At 55.8% G+C, this 23,533-nt stretch overlaps 8 pseudogenes; all 8 read left to right on the forward strand.

The window, feature by feature from the left end:
* Positions 1-3, forward strand: part of LOC116271960 — a 110-nt pseudogene extending 107 nt beyond the window's left edge.
* Positions 4-2,406: 2,403 nt separating this feature from the next.
* LOC116271904 lies at positions 2,407-2,515 on the forward strand (annotated as a pseudogene).
* A 4,671-nt stretch (positions 2,516-7,186) lies between these two features.
* Positions 7,187-7,305, forward strand: LOC116271946 (annotated as a pseudogene).
* A 2,409-nt stretch (positions 7,306-9,714) lies between these two features.
* LOC116272131 lies at positions 9,715-9,833 on the forward strand (annotated as a pseudogene).
* Positions 9,834-11,087: 1,254 nt separating this feature from the next.
* LOC116272594 lies at positions 11,088-11,206 on the forward strand (annotated as a pseudogene).
* Positions 11,207-12,955: 1,749 nt separating this feature from the next.
* On the forward strand, positions 12,956-13,074 carry LOC116272510 (annotated as a pseudogene).
* A 2,430-nt stretch (positions 13,075-15,504) lies between these two features.
* On the forward strand, positions 15,505-15,623 carry LOC116271853 (annotated as a pseudogene).
* Positions 15,624-22,473: 6,850 nt separating this feature from the next.
* LOC116271886 lies at positions 22,474-22,592 on the forward strand (annotated as a pseudogene).
* The last annotated feature ends 941 nt before the right edge of the window (positions 22,593-23,533 follow it).

Genomic DNA, 23,533 nt, shown 5'->3' on the forward strand with positions numbered 1-23,533 from the left:
ACTTTTTTGCTTTCTTTCTTGTCTTTCCTTCTTATATAACTTCCTTTTTTCCCATCTCTTTCTCACTCTTCTTTCTTTCTTCTTTCTTTCTTTCTTTTTTTCTTTCTTTCCTTCCTTCCTTCCTTCTTTCTTTCTTTCCTTCCTTCTTTCTTTTCTTTTTCTTTCTTTCTTTCTTTCTTTCTTTCTTCCCTTCTTTCTTTCTTTCTTTCCTTCCTTCCTTCTTTCTTTCTTTTCTTTTTTCTATCTTCCTTTCGTTCTTTCTTTCTTCTATCTTTCCTTCTTTCTTTCTCCTTCCTTCCTTCCTTCCTTCCTTCCTTCCTTCCTTCCTTCCTTCCTTCCTTCCTTCCTTCCCTCTTTTTTCTTCCAGACGGAGTCTCACTTTGTCACCCAGGCTGGAGGGCAGTGGCTGATCTCAGCTCACTAAAAGCAGGGCCTCCCAGGTTCTTGCCATTCTCCTGCCTCAGCCTCCTGAGCAGCTGGGACTACAGGCACTTGCCACCACGCCCGGCTCATGTTTTGTAGTTTTACTAGAGACGGGGTTTCATCATATTAGCCAGGCTGGTTTAGATCTCCTGAACAGGTGATCCACCCACCTCGGCATCCCAAAGTCCTGGGATTACAGGCGTGATCCACCGCGCCCGGCCTGCTGATGGCTTTTGTGGCTTCCCCCATCCCTCCCTTCCCCCTACTTTCGTCATGCTTCCCAACCTTCCCTGACTCTGCTCCCCCTTTATCGCCCACATACACCCCCGCCGCACCTGGGGATCTCCTGCTGCGGGTCCGCCAACAAAGCACCATGGGGCAACAGCATCCCACCTCTTCTGCCTAGCCGCCGCCCAGGCAGGAGCCCGCCTCCAGCCCGAGAGGGGAGGGGGCCGGAACCCAAAGGCGCAGGCGCGGGTTCCCTGCCGTTTGCAGTGCCTTCCCGTTCCCGGAACGCCCAGGCGATTCAATCCACTCATTGGGCGCTGCCGCAACCTTCCAAACCGGGTGAAGGGGCGGGCAGGGGCAGCAAGTGCAACACACGCCAGCCAAGACCTCCACACCAGAACACAGGACCTGCTTTATCCGGGGGAAGGACATTGCTTCACCAGCCACCAGGAAAACAGTCCCTGTGCACCTGGATTCCCATTGCCACCAAGTTCTTGTAAACTCCAGTCCAGACGACTCGCCAGAGAACCAGGCCTCGGGCCCTGTGGGCACGCCTGATGACTCGGCTCCCGCCAAACGGGCTGGCACACTGCAAATCAAGGGGCCCACCGCACCGCACCAAGAGCACAGGGAGGCGCCAAGAAAGGAACGAGCCTATGGAATCCACATCCAAAGCAAGCAATTAATCCAAGACAAAACAGGTCTCAGCGCTCCACGTTGCTCCTCTTGCATGGACGGCCTGGCCACCCTGTTCTGGCACAGCCCAAGTCCCCTCCACCCTATGCCGGCCTGATCAAAAGGGCCCTGCCTACTGGAGCAGGGCGGTGTCTCTCCAAGGCTCTATAGCTCTCACTCTCTAGCTCCCTCCCCCTCTCTCTTCTGGGTTTGCTCCTGCTTCTCTCAATATTTCTGTCGCCTTCCCTCGGTCTCTCTGTCTCTCTCTTTCTCTGTCCCTCTCTCTTTCTCTGCCTCTCTGTCTGTCTCTTTCCCTCTCCGCCTCCCCCCCGTCTCTCTTGATTGCTGTCTCTCTCCCTCGCTTGGTTTCAATCTCTCCATCCATCTCTTCCTTACTCTCCTTTAAGCCGTTTATGTGTGTGTGCATCTCTGTGTGTGTGTCTGTGTGTGTCTGTGTGTGCGCGCACGCACGTGTGTGGGTTCCCTCACTCGAGCGCTCAGATGTGTCTCTGTGTGGGGCTGTGGATTTGCTCCTGGTGGTGGTAGGGTGTGTCTGGATTTCTCTCACTCTCGCGGGGGATCAGGTTGCCAGCTCAAGTGCCAGCTCAGGGCAAAACAGGGCCAGCCCCATCCCCAACTCCCCACCCCTCTTGCCCACCAGCCGGTCCTTGGTTGGGACAAGTGATCGCGGTGGAGGCGTTGTGACAAAAAGGCTACGTGCGGCTGGGCCGGCTGTTTGCCCTTGGCCAGCCATGACGGCTCTGTGTGCGTGAGGTAATAGGAGGCCTCACAGAAGCTCCTGAGCGGCCAGGTACCAAAAGAATACCTCCCCGACAGGATGGAGCACCAGACGGGGTCCCAGGATCGTGGGGCCTGGGTCTTGACGCCTGGGAACACTCCCTGTTCAGAGCGGGTGTGATATGGTGGAAGCTTGGGGGCTTGGGAGTCAGGGGGAAGGCTGCGGGCCAGGAGCTCGGGGGTCCCGATCCCAGCCCGATGGCCCCGGGCCTATGGTGCTGGCTGGAGTCCAGCAGGCATGGCTGGGCCAAGCTCTTGGGGCAGACAGGTGCCTCTGCCGGCATCTACCACCATACCACCCTGAACGCACCTGATCTCGGAAGGTAAGCAGGGTGGGGCCTGGTTAGTACTTGAATGGGAGACCCTCTGGGAATACCAGGTGCTGTAGGCTTTTCTGATTTCTTTCTTTTCTACCTTCCTTTCTTCCTTTCTCTGTGTCTCCTTCCTTCCTTCCTTCCTTCCTTCCTTCCTTCCTTCCTTTCTTTCTTTCCTTTCTTTCTTTCTTGCATTCTTTCTTTCTTCTTTCTTTCCTTCTTTCTTTCATTTCTTTCTTTCTCTCTTTCTTCCTTTCTTCCTTCTTTTCTTTCTTTCTTTCTTTGTTTCTTTGTTTGTTTGTTTCTTTGTTTGTTTGTTTGTTTGTTTGTTTCTTTCTTTCTCTCTCTTTCTCTCTTTCTTTCTTTCTCTCTCTTTCTTTCTCTTTCTTTTCTTTTCTTTTCTTTCTGAGTCTTGCTCTGTCACCCAGGCTGGAGTGCAGTGGTGCCATCTCGGCACACTGCAAGCTCCGCCTCCCGGGTTCAGGCCATTCCCCTTCCTCAGCCTCCTGAGTAGCTGGGACTCCAGGCACCCATCACGACCCCAGGCTCATGTTTTGTAGTATTAGAAGAGACAAGGTTTCACTGTGTAAACCAGGCTGGTCTGGATCTCCTGACTTCGTGATCGAAACGCCTCGGTCTCCCAAAGTGCTGGGATTACAGGCGTGATCCAGCCCGCCTGGCCTGCTGTAGGCTTTTGTGACTTACCCCCTCCATCCCTTCCCCCTACTGTCGCCATGCTTCCCAACCTCCCCTGACTCTGCTCCCCCTTTATCGCCCAACATCCCCGCCGCAGCCGGGGACCTCCTCCTTGGCGTCTGCCACCAATGCACCACCGGGCAGCAGAATCCCACTGCTTCCTCCGCGCCGCCACCCCACCAAGAGCCCGGCTCCAGTCCAGGAGGGCAGGGGGCCGGACCCCAAAGGCCCAGGCATGGGTTCCCTGCCATTCGCGGTGCCTTCCCGCTCCAGGAACGCTCAGGAGATTCAATCCACTCATCGGGCGCCGCCACAACCTTCCATACGGGGGAAGGGGTGGGCAGGGGCAGCGGGTGCCACACACACCAGCCAAGACCTCCACTCAATAACGCAGGTGCTGTTTTATCCGGGGGAAGGGCATTGCTACGCCAGCCACCAGGAAAGCAGTCCCTGTGCACCCGGATTCCCATTGCCACCAACTTCGTGTAAACTCCAGTCCTGAGGACACGCCAGAGAACCAGGCCTCGGGCCCCATGGGCACACCCGTTGCCATGAATCCCTCCAAACCGGCAGGCGCAGTCTACAAATCAAGGGGACCACCACACCGCACCAAGAGAACAGGGGGATGCCTAGGAAACCCACCTCCAAAGCAAGCAATTAATCCAAGACAAATCCCGTCTGAGCACACCGTTGCTCCTCTCGCAGGGAAGGGCTTGCTACCCTGTTCTGGCCCAGCCCAAGCCCCCTCCACCCTATCCTGACCTGCTCAAAAAGGCCCTGCTTACCGGAGCAGGGCGCTCCCACTCCAAGGCTCTATTGCTCTCTCTCTCCAGCTCCCTCCTACTCTCTCTTCTGGGTTTGCCCCTGCCCCTCGTGCTGCTTCTGTCGCCTTCCCTCTGTTTCTCTGTCTCTCTCTCTTTGTCTGTCCCTCTCTCTTTCTCTGCCTCTCTGTCTGTCTCTTTCCCTCCCCCTCCCCTGTTTCTCTCAATCGCTGTCTCTCTCCCTCCCTCGGTTTCAATCTCTCCATCCATCTCTTCCTTGCTCTCTGTCAAGCCGGTTGTGTGTTTGTGCATATGTGTGTGTGTATGTGTGTGTCTATGTGTGTCTATGTGTGTGTGCGTGCACGCGTGTGGGATCCCGAGCGAGATTACCCAGGTGTGTCTGTGTGTGGGGCTGTGGATTTGCTCCTGGTGGTGGTGGGGTGTGTCTGGGTTTCTCTCAGCCCGTCCCGCTGGGGATCAGGTTGCTGGCTCTAGTGACAGCCAGGGGCAAAGCAGGGTCATCCCTCAACCCCGAACCCCACTCGCCCTCTTGCCCACCAGCCGGGTCTTGGTCGGAACAAGCGACCGTGGTGGGGGCGTTGTGAGAAAGAGGCCACAAGCGTCTGGGCCGGCTGTTGGAACTTGGGCAGTCCTGACAGCTCTGGGTGGGTGCCGCAAGAACGGGCCTCGTAGGAGTTCGTGATTGGCCAGAAATCCAAAAGAATACCTCCGCTACAGGGCGGAAGAGGGGACGGGGTCCTAGGATCTTGGACCCTGGGCCCTGACGCCTCAGAGGTCCCGATCCGAGCCCAGTGTCCCCGGGCTGGCGGAGTCGGCCGCAAGCCGGGGGCATGGCTGGGCCCGGCTCTTGGGGCAGCCAGGCGCCTCTGCTGGTGACTATGGACATACCATCCTGTACAGGCCCGATATTATCTGTTCTCGTGAAGCTAAGCAGGGTCGGTTCTGGTTGCTTACTTGGATGGGAGACAGCCTGGGAATACTGGGCGCTGTAGGCTTTTTTGCTTTCTTTCTTGTCTTTCTTTTATACTACCTTCCTTTCTTCTGTTCTCTCTCTTCTTTCTTTCTTTCTTTCCTTCTATCTTTCTTTTTTTTCCTCTATATCTTTCTTTCTTTCTTCTTTCTTTCCCTCTTTCGTTTCTTTCCTTCCTTCCTTCCTTCCTTCCTTCCTTCCTTCCTTCCTTCCTTCCTTCCTTCTTCCTTCCTTTCCTTCCTTCCTTTCCTTCCTTCCTTCCTTCCTTCCTTCCTTCCTTCCTTCCTTCCTTCCTTCCTTCCTTCCTTCCTTCCTTCCTTCCTTCCTTCTTTCTTTCTTTCCTTCTTTTTTTTTTTTTCTTCCCAGGCGGATCTGCGTCTGTTGCCGGGCTGGAGGCAGTTCTTGGCGATCTCGGCTCACTGCAAGCTCCGCCTCTCGGGTTCACGCCATTCTCCAGCCCCAGAAAGGGGTTTCCACTGTGTAACCCAGGCTGGTCTGGATCCCCTGACCTCCTGATCCATACACCTCGGCCTCCCAAAGTGCTGGGATTACAGGCGTGATCCACTGCGCCGGACCTGCTGTAGGCTTTTGTTTCTTCCCCCCTCCCTCCCTTCCCCCTACTGTCGCCATGCTTCCCAACCTCCCCTGACTGCTCTCCCACGTCATCGCCCACCTACACCGCAGCCGCAGCCGGGGACCTCCTCCTGGGGGTCCGCCACCAAAGCACCACCGGGCAGAAGTATCCCACCGCTTCCGCCTAGCCGCCGCCCAGCCAGGAGCCCATCTCCAGTCCGGGAGGGTAGGGGGCCGGACCCCAATGGCTCAGGCGCCGGTTTCCTGCCGTTCGCGGTGCCTATCCCCTTCCAGAATGCACAGGCGATTCAATCCACTTATCGGGCGCCACCGCAATCTTCCAAACCGGGGGAAGGGGCAGACAGGGTCAACGGGTGCCACACATGCCTGTGAAGACCTCCGCTCCACAACACAGGTCCTGCTTTATCCGGGGGGAAGGACATAGCTATGCCAGCCACCAGGAAAACAGTCCCTGTGCACCCAGATTGCCATTGCCACCAACCTCGTGTAAACTAAAGTCCTGAGGACATGCCAGAGACCCATGTCTCTGGTCCCGTGGGTACGCCCGGTGCCACGGCTCCCGCCAAATGGGCGGGGGCACTCTGGAAATCAAGGGGCCCACCGCACCACGCCAAGAGCACAGGGAGGTGCCAACAAAGGAAGGAGCCTACGAAACCCACCTCCAAAGCAAGTAATTAATCCAAGACAAAATCGGTCTCGGCGCTCCGTTACTCCTCTCCAATAGACAGCCCGGCCACCCTGTTCTGGCCCAGCTCAATTCCCCCCCACCCTATCCCGGCCTGCTCAAAAGGGCCCTGCCTACTGGAGCAAGGCGCACCCTCTCCAAGACTCTATCACTGTTGCTCTCTAGCTCCCTCCCCATCTCTCTTCTGGGTTTGCCCCCGCACCTCGCACTACTTCTGTCACCTTCCCTCTGTCTCTCTGTCTCTCTCTCTTTCTCTGTCCCTCCCTCGTTCTCTGCCTCTGTCTGTCTCTTTCCCTCTCCCCATCCCCTGTCTGTCTCAATGGCTGTCTCTCTTCCTCCCTCAGTTTCAATCTCTCCATCCATCTCTTCCTTGCTCTCCTTCAAGCTGTTTGTGTGGGCGTGTATGTGTGTGTGTGTGTGTGTGCGCGCGCGCGTATGCGTGCATGCATATGTGGGTTCCCGCACGCAAGAGCCCAGGTATGTCTGTGTGGGGCTGTGGATTTGCTTCTGGTGGTGTTGGGGTGTGTCTGGGTTTCTCTCAGCTCCTCTCACAGGGGATCAGGCTGCCGTCTCTAGTGCCAGCTCCAGGCAAAACAGGGTCATCCCTCAACCCCAAATACCCCTCGTCTTCTTGCCCACCGGCCAGGTCTTGGTCGGAACAAGCGACCGTGGTTGGGGCGTTGTGAGAAAGAGGCCACGCGCGGCTGGGCCGGCTGTTCGAACTTGGCCAGTCCTGACGGCTCTGGGTGTCTGCGGCAAGAGGGGGCCTCGAAGGAGTTCCTGAGCTACCAGGGATCCAAAGGAATACCTCCGCGACAGGCCCTGATACCTCGGAACACTCCCTGTTCCGATCGGGCCGGACGTGGTGGAAGCCTGGCAGCTCGGGAGCTGGGGGAAGGCCGCGGGGGAGATGCTAGTGGGTCCTGATCCACGCCCGGCTGCCCCGGACTGGCGGGGAAGGCTGGAAGCCAGCGGGCATGGCTGCGCCTGGCTCTTGGGGAAGCCAGACCCCTCTGTAGGTGTCTACAGCCATACTACTCTGAACGTGCTGGGTCTTGCCTGATCTCGGAAGCTAAGCAGGGTTGGGCCTGGTTAGTACTTGAATGGGAGACTGCATGGAAATACCGGGTGCTGTAGGTGTTTTTGCTTTCTTTCTTTTCTACCTTCCTTTCTTCCCTTCTCTCTCTTCTTTCTTTTTTCTTTCTTTCCTTCCTTCTTTCTTTCTTCTTTCCTTCTTTCTTTTCTGCCTTTATTCTCTCTCTTTTCTTTCTTTTCTTTCTTCTTTTCTTTCTTTCTTTTCCTTCCTTCCTTCCTTCCTTCCTTTCTTTCCTCCTTCCTTCCCTTCCTTCCTTCCTTCCTTCCTTCCCTTCCTTCCTTCCTTCCTTCCCTTCCTTCCTTCCTTCCTCCTTCCTTCCTTCCTTCCTTCCCTTCCTTCCTTCCTTCCTTCCTTCCTTCCTTCCTTCCTTCCTTCCTTCCTTCCTTCCTTCCGTCTCTTCCAAATTCAGTCTCAATCTGTCACCCAGGCTGTCTGGCAGTGGCGCGATCTCGGTTCGCTGCAAGCTCTGCCTCCTTGGTTCACCCCATTCTCCTGCCTCAGCCTCCAGAGCAGCTGGGACTACAGGCGCCTGCCCCCACACCGGGCTCATGTTTTGTAGTTTTAGTAGAGACGGGATTTCACCATGTTAGCCAGGCTGGTCTGGATCTCCTGCCATCCTGATCCACCCGCCTCAGGCCCCCACAGTGCTGGGTTTACAGGCATGATCCACTGCGCCCAGCCTGCTGTAGGCATTTGTGGCTTGACCCTTCCCTCAATTGCCCCTACTGTCGCCATGCTTCCCAACCTCCCCTGACTCTGCTATCCCTTTATTGTCCGCCTACACCACCGCAACAACCGGGGACCTCCTCCTGGGAGTCCGCCACCAAAGCACCACCAGACAGCAGCATCCTACTGCTTCTGCCTCATCCACGCCCTGCCAGGAGCCTGGCTCCAGCCTGGGAGGGCAGGGGGCCGGACACCAAAGATGCAGGCGTGGGTTCCCTGCCGTTCCCGGTGTCTTCCCACTCCCGGAATGCCCATGCGATTTCATCCACACATTGGGCGCTGTGGCAACCTTTCAAATCAGGGGAAAGGGCGGGCAGGGGCAGCGGGTGCCACACACGCCAGCCAAGACCTCCGCTCCAGAACGCAGGGGCTGCTTTATCCAGGGGAAAGACATTGCATCGCCAGCCACCAGGAAAACAGTGCCTTTGCACCTGGATTCCCATTGCCACCAACTTTTTGCAAACTCCAGTCCTGAGGACACACCAGAGACCCAGTCCTCGGGACCCGTGGGCACCCCCGGTGTCACATCTCCCACCAAATGGGCTGGCACACTCTGTAAATCAAGGGGCCCACCGCACCGCACCAAGAGCACAGGGAGGTGCCAACAAAGGAACAAGCCTATGAAACCCACATCCAAGGCAAACAATTAATCCAAGACAAAACCCGTCTCAGTGCTCGGCAGTTCTCCTCTCACATGGAGGGCCTGACTACCCTGTTCTGGCCCAGCCCAAGCCTGCTCCACCCTATCCCTGTCTGCTCAAAAGGGCCTTGCCAACCAGATCAGGGCGGTGTCTCTCCAAGACTCTATCACTCTCGCTCTCTAGCTCCCTCCCCCTCTAGCTCCCTCTCCCTCTCTCTTCTGGGTTTGCCCCTGCACCTCGTGCTACTTCTGTCGCCTTCCCTCAGTTTCTCTGCCTCTCTCTCTTTCTCTGTCTCTCTGTCTGTCTCTCTCCCTCTCCACCCTCCTCTCTCTCCATCGCTGTCTCTCTCCCTCCCTCCATTTCAATCTCTCCATCCATCTGTTCCTTGCTCTCCTTCAAACTGTTTGTGTGTGTGTGCATCTGTGTGTGTGTATGTCTGTGTGTGTGTTTCTGTGTGTGTGCGCACTTGTGTGTGTGGGTTCCCACACGGGAGCACCCGGGTGTGTCTGTGTGTGGGTCTGTGGATTTGTTCCTGGTGGTGGTGGGGTGTGTCTTGGTTTCTCTGAGTCCCTCTCACTGGATATCAGGCTGCCGGCTCTAGTGCCAGCTCTAGGCAAAGCAGGGCCATCTCCCAACCTCCAATCCCGCACACCCTCTTGCCCGCCGGCAGGAACTTAGTCCAGACAAGCCACCGTGGTTGGGGCGTTGTGACAAAAGGGCCATGAGCAGCTCGTCTGGATGTTCGCCCTTGGCCAGCTCAGGCTACTCTGGGTGGGTGGGGCAAGGGGAGGCCTCGGAGGAACACCTGAGCAGCCAGTGATCCAAAAGAATACCTCCGTGACAGGGCGCAGGACTGGACGGTGTCCCAGGGGCTCGTGGGCCCTGGGCCCTGACACCTCGGAGCACTCAATGTTCTGAGCGGGCCCGACATGGTGGATGCTCGGCAGCTCGGGAGCGGGTAAGGCTGAGAGCCAGCGCCCCAGGGGTCCCGAAAGGAGCCCGGTGGCCCAGGGCTGGCGATGCTGGCTGGAAGCCGGTGGTCATGGCTAGGCCGGGCTCTTGGGGCACCCAGGAGCCTCTGCCCACGTCTACGGCCATACCACCCTGAACGTGCCTGATCTTGTCTGATCTCCAAAGCTAAGCAGGGTTGGGCCTGGTTAGTACTTGGTTGGGAGACTGCATTGGAATACCGGGTGCTGTAGGCTTTTTTACTGTCTTTCTTTCTTTTCTATCTTCCTTTCTTCCCTTTTCTCTCTCTCTCTCTCTCTTATTTTTTGCTTTCTTTCTTTCTTTTCTTCTTTCTTTTCTTTTCTTTCTTTCTTTCTTTCTTTCTTTCTTTCTTTCTCTTTCTTTCTTTCATTCTTTCCTCTTTCTTTCCTTCTTTCTTTCTTTTCTTTCTCTTTCTCTCTCTCTCTTTCTTTCTTTCTTTCTTTCTTTCTCTCTCTCTCTCTCTCTCCCTCCCTCCCTCGCTCCCTCCCTTCCTTCCTTCCTTCCTTCCTTCCTTTTTTTCCTTCTTTCTTTCTTTCTTTTTCTTCCAAACGGAGTCTCGCTCTGTCACCCAGGCTGTAGTGCAATGGCGCAATCTCATCTCACTGCGAGCTCCGCCTCCTGGTTCACGCCATTCTCCTGCCTCAGTCTACCGAGCGGCTGGGACTACACACCACCACCAGCACCCCCGGCTCATGTTTTGTAGTTTTAGTAGAGACGGGGTTTCACCGTGTAAGCCAGGCTGGCCTGGAACTCCTGACCTCGTGATCCACACGGCTCAACCTCCCAAAGTGCTGGGATTACATTTGTGATCCACCCCGCTCAGCCTGCAGCAGGCTTTTGTGGCTTCCTCCCTCCTTCCCTTTCCCCTACTATCGCCATGCTTAACAACCTCCCCTGACTCTTCTCCCCCTTTATCACGCCACTACACCCCCGAGACACCTGGGGAACTCACTCTGGGGGTGCACCACCAATGTACCACCCGGCAGAAGCATTCCACAATATCTGCCTAGCTGCTGCCCCACCAGGAGCCCGGTTTCAGCCTGGGAAGGTAGGGGGCCGGATCCCAAAAGCACCGGTCCAGGTGTTGGCATTGTGAGAAAAAGTCCATGCACCGCTGGGCTGCCTGTTTTCCCTTAGCCAGCCCTGATGGCTCTGGCTGAGTGGGACAAGAGGGGGCCTCGCAGGACCTCCTGAGCTACCAGGGATCCAAAAGAATACCATGGGACAGGGTGGAGGACTGGACAGGGTCCCAGGATCGTGGGCCCTGGGCTCTGATGCCTCGAAGTACTCCCTGTTCCGAGTGGGCCGTACGTGGTGGAAGCTCGGGAGCTCGGGAGCTGGGAGAAGGCCAGGGGCGAGTGGGTCAGGGTTCCAATACAAGCCCGGAGGCCCTGGGCTGGCGGTGCCTACTGCAAGCTGGCAGGCATGGCTGGGCTGGCCTCTTGTGGCAGCCAGGCACCTCTGCCAGCATCTATGGCCATACCACCTTGAACACGCGAGATCTCATCTGATCTCAGACGCTAACCAGGGTCGGGCCTGGATAGTACTTTGATGGGAGACCGACTGGGAATACCAGGTGCTGTAGGGTTTTTGCCTTCTTTCTTGTCTTTGTTTCTTTTCTGCATTCCTTTCTTTCCTTCTCTCTTTTTCTTTCTTCCCAACCTCCCCTGACTGTACTCCCCCTTTATCACCTTACTACACCTCTGCCAAAATCGGGGACCTCCTCCTGGGTGTCTGCCACCAAAGCATCACCGGGCAGCAGAATTCCACTGCTTCCGCTTCACTGCTGCCCCACCAGGAGCCCAGCTGTAGTCTGGGAGGGCAGGTGGCCGGACACCAAAGGCCCAGGCACGCGTTCCCTGCCATTCGTGGTGCCTTCCTGCTCCGGGAATGACCAGACGATTCAATCCACTCATCGGGCTCCACTGCAACCTTCCAAACTGGGGAAAGGGGCAGGTAGGGGCAGCTGGAGCCACACACACCAGCCAAGACCTCCGCTCCAGAACGCAGGGGCTGCTTTATCCGGGTTAGGGACATTGCTTCTCCAGCCACCAGGAAAACAGTCCCTCTGCACCCAGATTCCCATTGCCACCATCTTCGTGTAAACTCCAGTCCTGAGGACACTCCACAGACCCAGACCTCGGGCCCTGTGGGCACGCCTGTTACCACAGCTCCTGCCAAATGTACGGGCACACTCTGCCAATCAAGGGGCCCACCGAACAACATCAAGAGCACATGGATGTGCCAACAAAGGAAGGAGCCTATGAAACCCACCTCCAAAGCAAGCAATTAATCCAAGAGAAAACCCATCACAGCGCTCCGTTGCTCCTCTTGCGTGGACTGCCTAATCACCCTTTTCTGACCCAGCCTAAGCCCCATCCACCCTATCCCGGCCTGATCAAAAGTGCCCTGCCTAAAGGAGCAGGGTGCTCCTTCTCCAAGCCTCTATTGCTCTCACTCTCTAGCTCCCACCCCGTCTCTCTTCTGGGTTTGCCCCTGCACCTCGTGATATTTCTGTCACCTTCCCTCTGTCTCTCTTTTTCTCTGTTCCTCTCTCTCTGCCTCTCTGTATGTATCTTTCCCTCTCCCTGTCCCCTGTCTCTCTCGATCACTGTCTCTCTCCCTCCCACGGTGTCAGTCTCTCCATCCATCTCTTTTTGATCTCCTTCAAGCCATTTGTGCATGCATGCATGTGTGTGTGTGTGTGTGTGTGTCTGTGTGCCTGTGCTCGCAAGTGTGTGGGTTACTGCATGCGAGTGTCTGTGTGTGGGGCTGTGAATTTGCTCCTGGTGTTGGTGGGGTGTGTCTGGGTTTCTCTCAGCCCCTCTCCCCAGGGATCAGGCTTCCAGTTCTAGTGCCAGCCCAGGGCAAACAGAGCATCCCCCAACCCCCAATGCCCCATGCCCTCTTGCCCACCAGCCAGGTCTTGGTCGGAACAAACGACCGTAGTTTGGGCGTTACGAGAACAAGGCCTCGCGCAGCTGGGTCGGCTGTTCAAACTTGGCCAGTCCTGATGGCTCTGGGTGGGTGCGGCAAGAAGGGGCCTCACAGGAGTTCCTGAGCAGCTAGGGATCCAAAGAATACCTCTGCGACAGGGTGGAGGACGGTACGGGTTCCCAGGGTCGTGGACGCTGGGCCCTGATGCCTCGGAGCACTCCCTGTTCCTAGCAGGCCCGACGTGGTGGAAAGTCAGGAACTCAGGAGCCAGGAGAAGGGCGCAGGCTGGAGGCTCGGGGGTCCTGATCCGAGCCCGGCGGCTCCAGGCTGGCGGTGTCAGCTGGAAGCTGGCAGACATGGCTGGGCTGGTCTCTTGTGGCAGCCAGGCTCCTCTACCAGCGTCTACGACCATACCAACCTGAACACAGGAGATCTCATCTGATCTCGGAAGCCAAGCAGGGTCGGGCCTGTTTAGTACTTGGATGGGAGACCGCCTGGGAATACCGGGTGCTGTAGGCTTTTTGCTTTGCTTCTCATTCTTTTTTTTCTACCTTCTTTTGTTTCCTTCTCTCTGTCTCCCTTCTTTCTTTCTTTCTTTTCTTTTCTTTCTTTCTTTCTTTCTCTTTCTTTCCTTCTTTTCTTTCCTTCATTCTTTATTTTCTTTCTTTCTCTCTCTTTCCTTCCTTCCTTTCTTTCTCTCTCTCTTTCTTTCTCTCTCTCTTTCTCTCTTTCTTTTTCTTTCTTTCTCTCCTTCCTTCCTTCCTTCCTTCCTTCCTTCCTTCCTTCCTTCCTTCCTTCCTTCCTTCCTTTCTTTCTTTCTTTCTTTCTTTCTTTCTTTCTTTCTTTCTTTCTTTCTTTCTTTCTTTCTTTCTTTCTTTCTTTCTTTCTTTCTTTTCTTTCTTTTCTCCTCTTTCTTTCTTTTTCTTCCAGACAGAGTGTCACTCTGTCACCCGGTGTGGCGTGCAGTGCCGTGATCTTGGCTCACTGCAAGCTTTACCTGATGCATTCATGTCATTCTCCTGCCTCAGCCTCCCAAGCAGCAGGAACTACAGGCACCCACCCCTGGGTCAGGCTCATGTTTTGCTGTTTTAGTAGAGACGGGGTTTCACCATGTTAACCAGGCTGGTCTAGATCTCCTGACCTCATAATCCACCCTCCTCCAAATCCCAATGTACTGTGGTTACAGGTGTGATCCACCGTGCATGGCCTGCTATAGTCTTCTGTGACTTCACCCCTCCCTTCCTTGACCCTACTGTCGCCATGCTTTCCAACCTCCCCTTACTCTGCTCTCACTTCATTGCCTGCCTACTGCCCTGCCGCAGCCAGGAACATCCACTTGGGTATCCACCATGAAAGCACAACTGGGAAGCAACCTCTCACTGCTTCCGCCTCGCCGCCACCATGCCAGGAGCCCAGGTCCATCCCGGGAGGGCAGGGGGCCAGACCATAAATATGTACGCGCAGGTTCCTGCCGTTCGCGCTACCTTTCCACTCCCAGAACGCCCAGGCGATTCAATGCACTCATGGGGTGCTGCCATAACCTTCCAAACCGGGGGAAGGGGTGGGCAGGGGCAGCAGGTGCCACACACGCCAATCAAGGCCTCTGCTCCAGAACGCAGGGGCCGCTTTATCCGGGAGAAGGACATTGCTTTGCCAGCCACCAGGAAAACAGTCCCTGTTCACCTGGATTCCATTGACACCAACTTCGTGTAAACTCCAGTCCCGAGGACATGCCAGAGAACCAGGCCTCGGGCTCTGTGGGCATGTCTGGTGCTACGGCTCCTGCCAAAAGGATGGGCGAACTCTGCAAAATTAGGGGCCCAACGCACCACAACAGGGGCACAGGGAGGTGCCAACAGAGGTAGGAGCCTATGAAACAAACCTCCAAAGCAAGCAATTAACTCAAGACAAAACCCGTCTCAGCGTTCCATTGCTCCTCTTGCATGGACGTCCTGGTCACCCTCTTCTGGCCCAGCCCATGTCCCCTCCACCCTATCCTGGCCTGCTCAAGAGGGCCCTGCCTACTGGAGCAGGGCGCTCCCTCTCCAAGGCTCTATCGCTCTCACTCTGTAGATCCCTCACCCTCTCTCTTCTTGGTTTGCCCCTGCACCTCGCACTCCTTCTCTTGCCTTCCCTCTGTCTCTCTGTCTCTCTCTCTTTCTCTGTCCCTCTCTCTTTCTCTGCCTCTCTGTCTGTCTCTTTCCCTCTCCCCCTCCCCTGTCTCTCTTGACCACTGTCTCTCTCCCTCCCTCAGTTTCAATCTCTCCATCCTTCTCTTCCTTGCTCTCCTTCAAGCCGTTTGCATGTGTGTGAATATGTGTGTGTGTGTGTGTGTGTGTGTTTGCGTGCACGTGTGTGGGTTCCTGAGCGTGAGCACCCAGGTGTGTCTGTGTGTGGGGCTGTGGATTTTCTCCTGGTGGTGGTGGGGTGTGACTGGGTTTCTCTCAGCAACTCTCACCAGTGATCAAGCTGCCGGCTTTAGAGCCAGCCTGAGGAAAAGCAGGGCCATCCCCCAACCCCCAACCACCCACGCCCTCTTGCCCACCGGCCGGGTCTTGGTCGGGATTAGCGACTGTGGTGGGGACATTGTGAACAGTTCGGCTGTTCACCCTTGGCCATCCCTGACGGCTCTGGGTGGGTGGAGCAAGAGGGGGCCACCCAGGAGCTGCTGAGCCTCCTGGGATCCAAAAGAATATTTCCATGAGATGACTGAGGATGGGACGGGGTCCCAGGATCCTGGGACCTGGGCCCTGACGCCTTGGAGCACTCCCTCTTCTGAGTGGGCCTGACGTAGTGGAACCTCGGAATCTCAGGAGCTGGGGGAAGGCCACTGGCCAGCGGCTCAGGGGTCCTGATTCGAGCTGGGCAGACCAGGGCTGGTGGTGCCAGCTGGAAGCTGGTGGGCATGGCTGGGCCGGGCTCTTGGGGAAGCCAGGCGACTCTGCTGGTGTCTACAGCCGTACCACCCTGAACGTGACCGATCTCGTCTGATCTCGGAAGCTAAGCATGGTCAGGCCTGCTTAGTGCTTGAGTGGGAGACCACTTGGGAATACTGGGTGCTGTAGGCTGTTTTGCTTTCTTTCTTGCCTTTCTTTTCCACCTTCCTTTCTTTCCTTCCCTCTCTCTCTCTTCTTTCTCTTTTTCTTTCTTTCCTTCTTTTTCTTTCTCTCTTTCTTCTTTCTTTTCTTTCTGTCTTTCTCTCTCTTTCTTCCTTTCTCTCTTTCTTTCTTCTTTCTCTCTCTCTCTCTCTCTTTCTTTCTTTCTTTTTTTCTTTCTCTCTTTCTTTCTTTCCTTCTTTTTCTTCCAGATGGAGTCTTGCTCTATCACCCAGGGTGGAGTTCAGTGACGCCATCTCGGCTCACTGCAAGCTCCTCCTCCCAGGTTCATGCCATTCTCCTGCCTCAGCCTCCTGAGCTGAGGGGAGCCTCCTGTGCATGGGGGGAGCCCGCCCCCATGTGGGGCTCAAGTTTTGTAGTTTTAGTAGAGACGGGGTTTCACCATGTTAGCCAGGCTGGTCTGGATCTTGTGACCTCGTGATCCACCCTCCTCGGAATCCCAACGTGCTGTGGTTACAGGCACGATCCACCGTGCACGGCCTGCTGTAGTCTTTTGTGACTTCACCCCTCTCTCCCTTCCGCCTACTGTCGCCAGACTTCCCAACCTCCCCGGACTCTGCTCCCACTTTATCGCCCGCCTACATCCCCGCCACAGCCCAGCCAGGGACGTCCTTTTGGGGGTCCGCCATGACAGCACGACCAGGAAGCGGCCTCCCACCACTTCCGCCTCGCCGCCGCCAAGCCAGGAGCCCAGTTCCAAATCGGGAGAGCAGGGGGTGGGAACATTAAGGCTCAGGCGCAGCTTCCCTGCCGTTCACGCTGCCTTCCCGATCTCCGAACTCCCAGGCGATTCAATGCACGCATCAGGCGCCACCGCAACCTTCCAGACTGGGGGAAGGGGCGGGCAGGGGCAGCGGGTGCCACACACGCCAGCCTAGACCTCCCCTCCAGAACGCAGGGGCCGGTTTATCCAGGGGAAGGACATTGCTTTGCCAGCCAGCGGCAAAAGAGTTCCAGTGCATCCGGATTCCATTGCCACCAACTTCGTGTAAACGCCAGTCCCGAGGACATGCCAGAGACCCAGTCCTCGGGCGCCGTGGGCACACCCAGTGGCATGGCTGCTGCCAAATGGATGGGCACACTCTGCAAATCTAGGGGCCCAATGTACCACACCAGGAGCACAGGGAGGTGCCAGCAAAGGAAGGAGACTACGAAACCCATCTCCAAACAAGCAATTAACCCAAGACAAAACCTGTCTCAGAGCTCCATTGCTCCTCTTGCATGGACGGCCTGGCCACCCTGTTCTGGCTCAGCCCATGCCCCCTCCACCCTATCCCAGCCTGCTCAAAAGTGACCTGCCTACCAGAGCAGGGAGCTCCCTCTCCGAGGTTCTATCACTCTTGCTCGCCAGCACCCTCCCCCTCTCTCTTCTGAGTTTGCCTCTGCACCTCATGCTACTTCTGTCACCTTCCCTCTGTCTCTCTGTCTCTCTCTCTTTCTCTGCCTCTCTGTCTGTCTCTTTCCCTCTCCCCTTCCCCTGTCCCAGGATTGCTGTCTCTCTCGCTCCCTCGGTTTCAATCTCTCCATTCATCTGTTCCTTGCTCTCCTTCAAGCCCTTTGTGTGGGCGTGCATGTGTGTGTGTGTGTTTCTGTGTCTGTGCATGCACTTGTGTGTGGGTTCCCATGCACGAGCGCCCGGGTGTGTCTCTGTGTGTGGCTGTGGATTTGCTCCTGGTGGTGGTGGGGTGTGTCTGGGTTTCTCTGAGCCCCTCTTTCCAGTGATCAGGCAGCCGGCACTAGTGCCAGCTCCGGGCAAAGCAGGGCCATCTCCCAACCCCCAACCCCCACTCCCTGTTGCCCACCTTGTTGGGGGCGTTGTGAGAAAAAGACCATGCGTGGCTCATCCGACTGTTCGCCCTTGGCCAGCTCTGTCGGCTCTGAGTGGGTGGGGCAAGAGGGGGCCTTGCAGGAGCTCCTCAGCGGCCAGGGATGCAAAAGAATACCTCCACGGCAGGGCGGAGGACCCGACGGGGTCCTAGGATCATGGGCCCTGGGCCCTGATGCATCGGAGCACTCCCTGTTTTGAGCCGGCCCATCGTGGTGGAACCTCAGGATGTCGGGAGCCAGGTGAAGGACGTGGGCTAGCGGCACGGGGTTCCCCATCCGAGCCTTGCAACCCCGGGCTGGCAGTGCGGGCTGGAACCCGGCGGGCATGGCTTTGCTGGGCTCTTGGGGCAGCCAGGCGCCTCTACTGGTGTCTACGGTGATACCACCCTTGGCTACTGGATCTCGGGCCTGATCTCTGTAAAGACAGGGCAGGGTCGGGCCTGTTGACCTGATTTGATGATTGCGCTGGATCGGCGCAATGATCCGCCGATCTGCAGCGTTGATTTCCGTGGCAGCGGCAGCAGCGGCAGCGGCGGGCGGCGGCGGGTTTCGCCTGGATGGTTCTGCACGTCACCAACGGCCGTCGCCGCAATGCCGGTTTGCCGTCAGTTCTGCTCCCTGCCTGCCGCTCAATTTCCTTCCCTTCCCTTTTCCCCTTCCAGACGGGCAGCCTGCTCTGTCACCTGCTGAGTGCTGTGGCGCCGGGATCTCAGCTCACACTGCAAGCTCTGCCTCCCATGTTCACGCCATTCTCCTGCCTCAGCCTCCCGAGCAGCTGACTACATGTGCCCGCTGCCACGCCCAGTTCATGTTTTGTTGTTTTTGTGGAGATGCGGTTTCACCGTGTTGTGGCTGACCTGACCTGATCGCTGATCCACCCACCTCGCCTCCCTCCCCAGTGCTTTTGATTACAGGCGTGATCCACTGCACCCAGCCTGCTGTAGGCTTTTTTGACTTCCCCCCTCCCTCCCTTTGCCCTACTGTCACCATGCTTTCCAACATCCCCTGATTCTGCTCCCCATTCATGGCACCCCTACACTCCTGCTGCAGCCGGGACCTCCTTCCTGGGGGAGCATCACCAAAGCACCATCAGGCAGCAGCATCCCAGTGCTTTCCCCTCGCTGACATCCCGCCAGGATCCCGACTCCAGCCCGGGAGGACAGGGTGCCAGACCCCAAAGGCGTAGGCACGGGTTCCCTGCTGTTCACGGTGCCTTCCCCCTCCTGGAACGCCCAGGAGATTCAATCAACTCATCGGGTACCACTGCAACCTTCCAAACTGGAGGAAGGGGTGGGCAGGGGCTGTGGGTGCCTCACAGGTGAGCCACGACCTCTGCTCCAGAACGCAGGGGCTGCTTTATCTGGTGGAGGGACATTGCTTCACCAGCCACCAGGGAAACTGTCCCTGTGCAGCAAGATTCCCATTGCCACAACCTTCGTGTAAACTCCAGCCTGGAGGACACGTCAGAGACCCAGGTCTCGGGCCTCGTGGGCATGCCTGGTGCCATGGCTCCCAACAAATGGGTGGGCATACTCTGCAAATCAAGGAACCCACCACACTGCACCAAGAGCCCAGGGAGTTGCCAACAAAGGAAGGAGCCTAAGATACCCATCTCCAAAATAAGCCATTAATCCAAGACAACATCCATATCAGTGCTGCATTGCTCCTCTCACATGGACGGCCTGGCCACCCTGTTCCAGCCCAGTCCAAGCCCCCTCCACCCTTTCCCAGCCTGCTCAAAAGGGCCCTGCCTACCGGAGCAAGGTGCTCCCTCTCCATACCTCTATCTCTCTCGCTCTCTAGCTCCCTCCCCCTCTCTCTTTTGGGTTTGCCCCTGCACCTCCCACTACTTCTGTCACCTTCCCTCTGTCTCTCTGTCTCTCTCTCTTTCTCTGTCCCACTCTCTTTCTCTGAATCTCTGTCCTTCTCTTTCCCTCTCCCCTTCGCCTGTCTCTCTCGATGGATGTCTCTCTCCCTTCTTTGGTTTCAATCTCACCAACCATCTCTTCCTTTGTCTTCTTCAGGCTGTGTGTGTGTGCATGTGAGTGTGTGTATGTGTGTATGTCTGTGTGTGTGCATGCGTGTGTGGGTTCCCACACGCAAGAGCCCTGTTGTGTGTGTGTGGGGCTGTGGATTTGCTTCTGGTGGTGTTGGCGTGTGTCTGGGTTTCTCTCAGCCCCTCTGGCTGGAGATCAGGCTGCGGGCTCTAGTGCCAGCCTGGGGCAAAGCAGGGCCATCCCCCAACCCCCAATCCCCCACACCCTCTTGACCACCGGCTGGGTCTTTGTCGGGACAAGCGACTGTGGTGGGCACGTTGTGACAAAAATCCACCTGCGGCTGGGAGTGCTGTTCGCCCTTGGACAACCCTGACGGCTCTGGGTGGCTGTGGCAAGAGGGTGCCACGGAGGTGCTCCTGAGTTGCCAGAGATCCAAAAGAATACTTCTGCGACAAGGCAGAGGACTGAACAGTGTTCCAGAAGCATGGGCCCTGGGCCCTGATGCCTTGGAGCACTCCCTATTCCGAGCGGTCCCGACGTGTTGGAAGCTTGGGAGATCGGGAGCCGGCGGAAGGCCATGAGCCAGGTTCTCGCGAGGTCTCGATCTGAACCCAGCGTCCCTGGGCTGTTGGTGTTAGCTGGAAGCCAGCAGACATGGCTGGGCCGGGCTCTTGGGGCAGCTAAGGGCCTCTGCTGGTGTCTACAGCCATACTACCCTGAGCCCACCCCACCACATCTGTTCTCAGAAGCTAAGCAGTGCCGGGTCTGGTTAGCACTTGGATGGGAGACCCCCTGGGAATACTGGGTGCTACAGGGTTTTTTGCTTTCTTTCTTGTCTTTGTTTCTTTTCTACCTTCCTTTCCTCCCTTCTCTATCTCTTCTTTCTTTCTTTCTTTCTTTCTTTCTTTCTTTCTTTCTTTTCTTTCTTTCTTTCTTATGCTCTTTTACTTCCAGAGTCTCGCTCTGTCACCTAGGCTGGAGTGCAGTGGCGTGATCTCGGCTCACTTCAAGCTCCACCTCACTCATTCACACCATTCTCCTGCCTCAGCCTCCTGAGCAGCGGGGACTACAGGCACCCATCCCTATGCTGGGCTCATGTTTTGAAGTTTTAGTAGAGACGGCACTGTGTTAGTCAAGCTGGTCTGGATATCCTGACCTCGTGATTTACCCTCCTTGGAATCCCAAGGTGCTGTTGTTACAGGCGTGATTCACTGCGCACAGCCTGTAGTAGTCTTGTGTGGCTTCCCCCTCCCTCCCTTCCCCCTACTGTTGCCATGTTTCCCAACCTCCCCGGACGCTGCTCCCAATTTATCGCCCGCCTACAGCCTTGCTGCAGCTGGGGATGTCCTCTTTGGGGTCCGCCACAAAAGCACAATGGGGCAGCAGCCTCCCAATGCTTCCACCTCGCTGCCGCCAAGCTAGGAGCCCGGGTCCATCCCTGGAGGGCAGGGGGTGGGACCATAAAGGCGCAGGTGCAGGTTCCCTGCCCTTCACGCTGCCTTCCCACACCCGGAATGCCCAGGCAATTCAATGTACACATCGAACGACGCTGCAACCTTCCAAACCAGGGGAAGGGGCAGGCAGGGGCAGCGGGTGTCACACACACCAGCCAAGACCTCCGCTCCAGAGCTCATGGGCCGCTTTATCCGGGGGTAGACATTGCTTTGCTAGCCATCAGGAAAACAGTCCATGTGCACCCGGATTCCATTGCCACCAACTTCGTGTAAACTCCAGTCCCGAGGACATGCCAGAGACCCAGGCCTCGGGCACTGTGTGTACGCCCGGTGCCATGGCTCCTACCATATGGACGGTTGCACTCTGCGAATCTAGGGGCCAATACACAGCACCAGGAGCACAGGGAGGTGCCAACGAATTAAAGAGCATATAAAAACACCTCTAAACAAGCAATTAACCCTAGACAAAACCAGTCTCAGCACTCCATTGCTCCTCTTGCATGGACGACCTGGTCACCCTGTTCTGGCTCAGCCCATTCCCCCTCCACCCTATACCAGCCTGCTCAAAAGGGCCCTGCCTACTGGAGAAGGGCGTCCCTCTCCATGGTTCTATCTCTCTAGCTCTCTATCTCCCTCCCCCTCTATCTTCTGGGTTTCCCCTGCACCTCCTGCTATTTCTGTCACCTTCCCTCTGTCTCTCTGTCTCTCTCTCTTTCTCTGTCTCTCTCTCTTTCTCTGAATCTCAGTCTGTCTGTTTCCCTCTGCCTTTCCCCTGTCTCTCTCCATGGATGTCTCTCTCACCATCAGTTTCAATCTCTCCATCCATCTCTTTCTTGCTCTCCTTCAAGCCGTTTGTTTGTGCGTGCATGTGTTTGAGTGTGTGTGTCTGTATGTCTGTGTCTGTGCACACGCACGTGTGGGGGTTTCTGTGCGTGAGCGCCCGGGTGTGTCTGTGTGTGGGGCTATGGATTTGCTCCTGGTAGTGGTGGGGTGTGTCTGGGTTTCTCTCAGCCCCTCTCGCTGGCGATCAGGCTGCTAGTGCCAGCCTGGGGCAAAGCAGGGCCATCCCCCAATCCCCAACCCCCCACGACCTCTTGCCCACCGGCCAGGTCTTGGTCTGGACAAGTGACCTTTGTGGGGGTGCTGTGAGAAAAAGGTCACGTGCAGCTGTTCCAGCTGTTCGTCCTTGACCAGCCATGATGGCTCTGGGTGGGTGGGGCATGAGGGGGCCTCGAAGGAGCTCCTGAGCGGCCCAGGGTCCAAAAGAATACATCTGTGACAGGGTGGAGGACCGGATGGGGTCCTAGGATCCTGGGCCCTGGGCCCTAACGCCTCGGAGCACTTCCTATTCCGAGCGGGCCTGACGTGGTGGAAGCTCAGGAGCTCGGGAGCTGGGGGAAGGCTGTGGGTGAGTGACTCCGGGGTCCCAATCTGAGCCCGGCGGCCCTGGACTGGTGGTGCCAGCTGGAAGCTGGTGGGCATGGATGGGTCGAGCTCTTGGGGCAGCCAGGCGGCTCTGCAGGTGTCTACAGCCATACCACACTGAACACGCCCTATCTTGTCTGATTTTGGAAGCTAAGCAGGGTAGGGTCTGGTAAGTATTTGGATGGGAGACCACCTGGGAATACTGGGCGCTGTAGGCGCTTTTGCTTTCTTTCTTGTCTTTCTTTTCTACCTTCCTTTCTTCCCTTCTCTCTCTCTCTTTTTTCTTTCTTTCCTTCTTTCTTTCTTTTCTATCTTTCAGTCTTTCTTTCTTCTTTCTCTCTTCTCTTCTTGCTTTCTTTATTTCCTTTCTTTCTTTCTCTTTTGGTCTTTCCTCTCTTTCCTTCTTTTTCTTTTCTTCTTTGTCTTTATTTCCTTCTTTCCTTCTTTCTTTCTCTCTTTTCTTTCTGTCTCTCCTTTCTTCTTTCTTTCTTTCATTCTTTCCTAATTTCTTTCTTTCTTTCCTTCATTCTTTCCTTCTTTCTTTCTGTCTCTCTTCCTACTTTCTTTTCTTTCTTTCTTTGTCTCTTTCTTTCTTTCTTTCCTTCTTTATGTCTTTCTTCTTTCTTTCCTACTTTCTTTTCTTTCTTTTTTCTCTCTTTCTTTCTTTCTCTCTCTATCTTTCTTTCTTTCCTTCTTTATGTCTTTCTTCTTTCTTTCCTACTTTCTTTTCTTTCTTTTTTCTCTCTTTCTTTCTTTCTTTCTCTCTCTATCTTTCTTTCTTTCCTTCTTTATGTCTTTCTTCTTTCTTTCCTACTTTCTTTTCTTTCTTTTTTCTCTTTGTTTCTTTATTTCTTACTCTTTCTTTCTTTCTCTCTTTCTTTCTTTCCTTCTTTTCTCGCTATCTCTTGTTCTTTCTTTCCTTCTTTCTTTAGTTTTCTCTTACTTTTCTTTCTTTCTCTCTGTCTTTCTTTCCTCTTTCTTTCTTTCTTTCATCTTGCAATCATTCTTTCTTCCTTTTTCCTTCCTTCCTTCCTTCCCTCCCTCCCTCCCTCCCTCCCTCCCTTCCTTCCTTCCTTCCTTCCTTCCTTCCTTCCTTCCTTCCTTCCTTCTTCCTTCTCTTCCTCCCTTCCTTCCTTCCTTCCTTCCTTCCTTCCTTCCT

Source organism: Papio anubis, chromosome 1 (genome assembly GCF_008728515.1).
Source record: "Papio anubis isolate 15944 chromosome 1, Panubis1.0, whole genome shotgun sequence".
Taxonomy (NCBI): domain Eukaryota; kingdom Metazoa; phylum Chordata; class Mammalia; order Primates; family Cercopithecidae; genus Papio; species Papio anubis.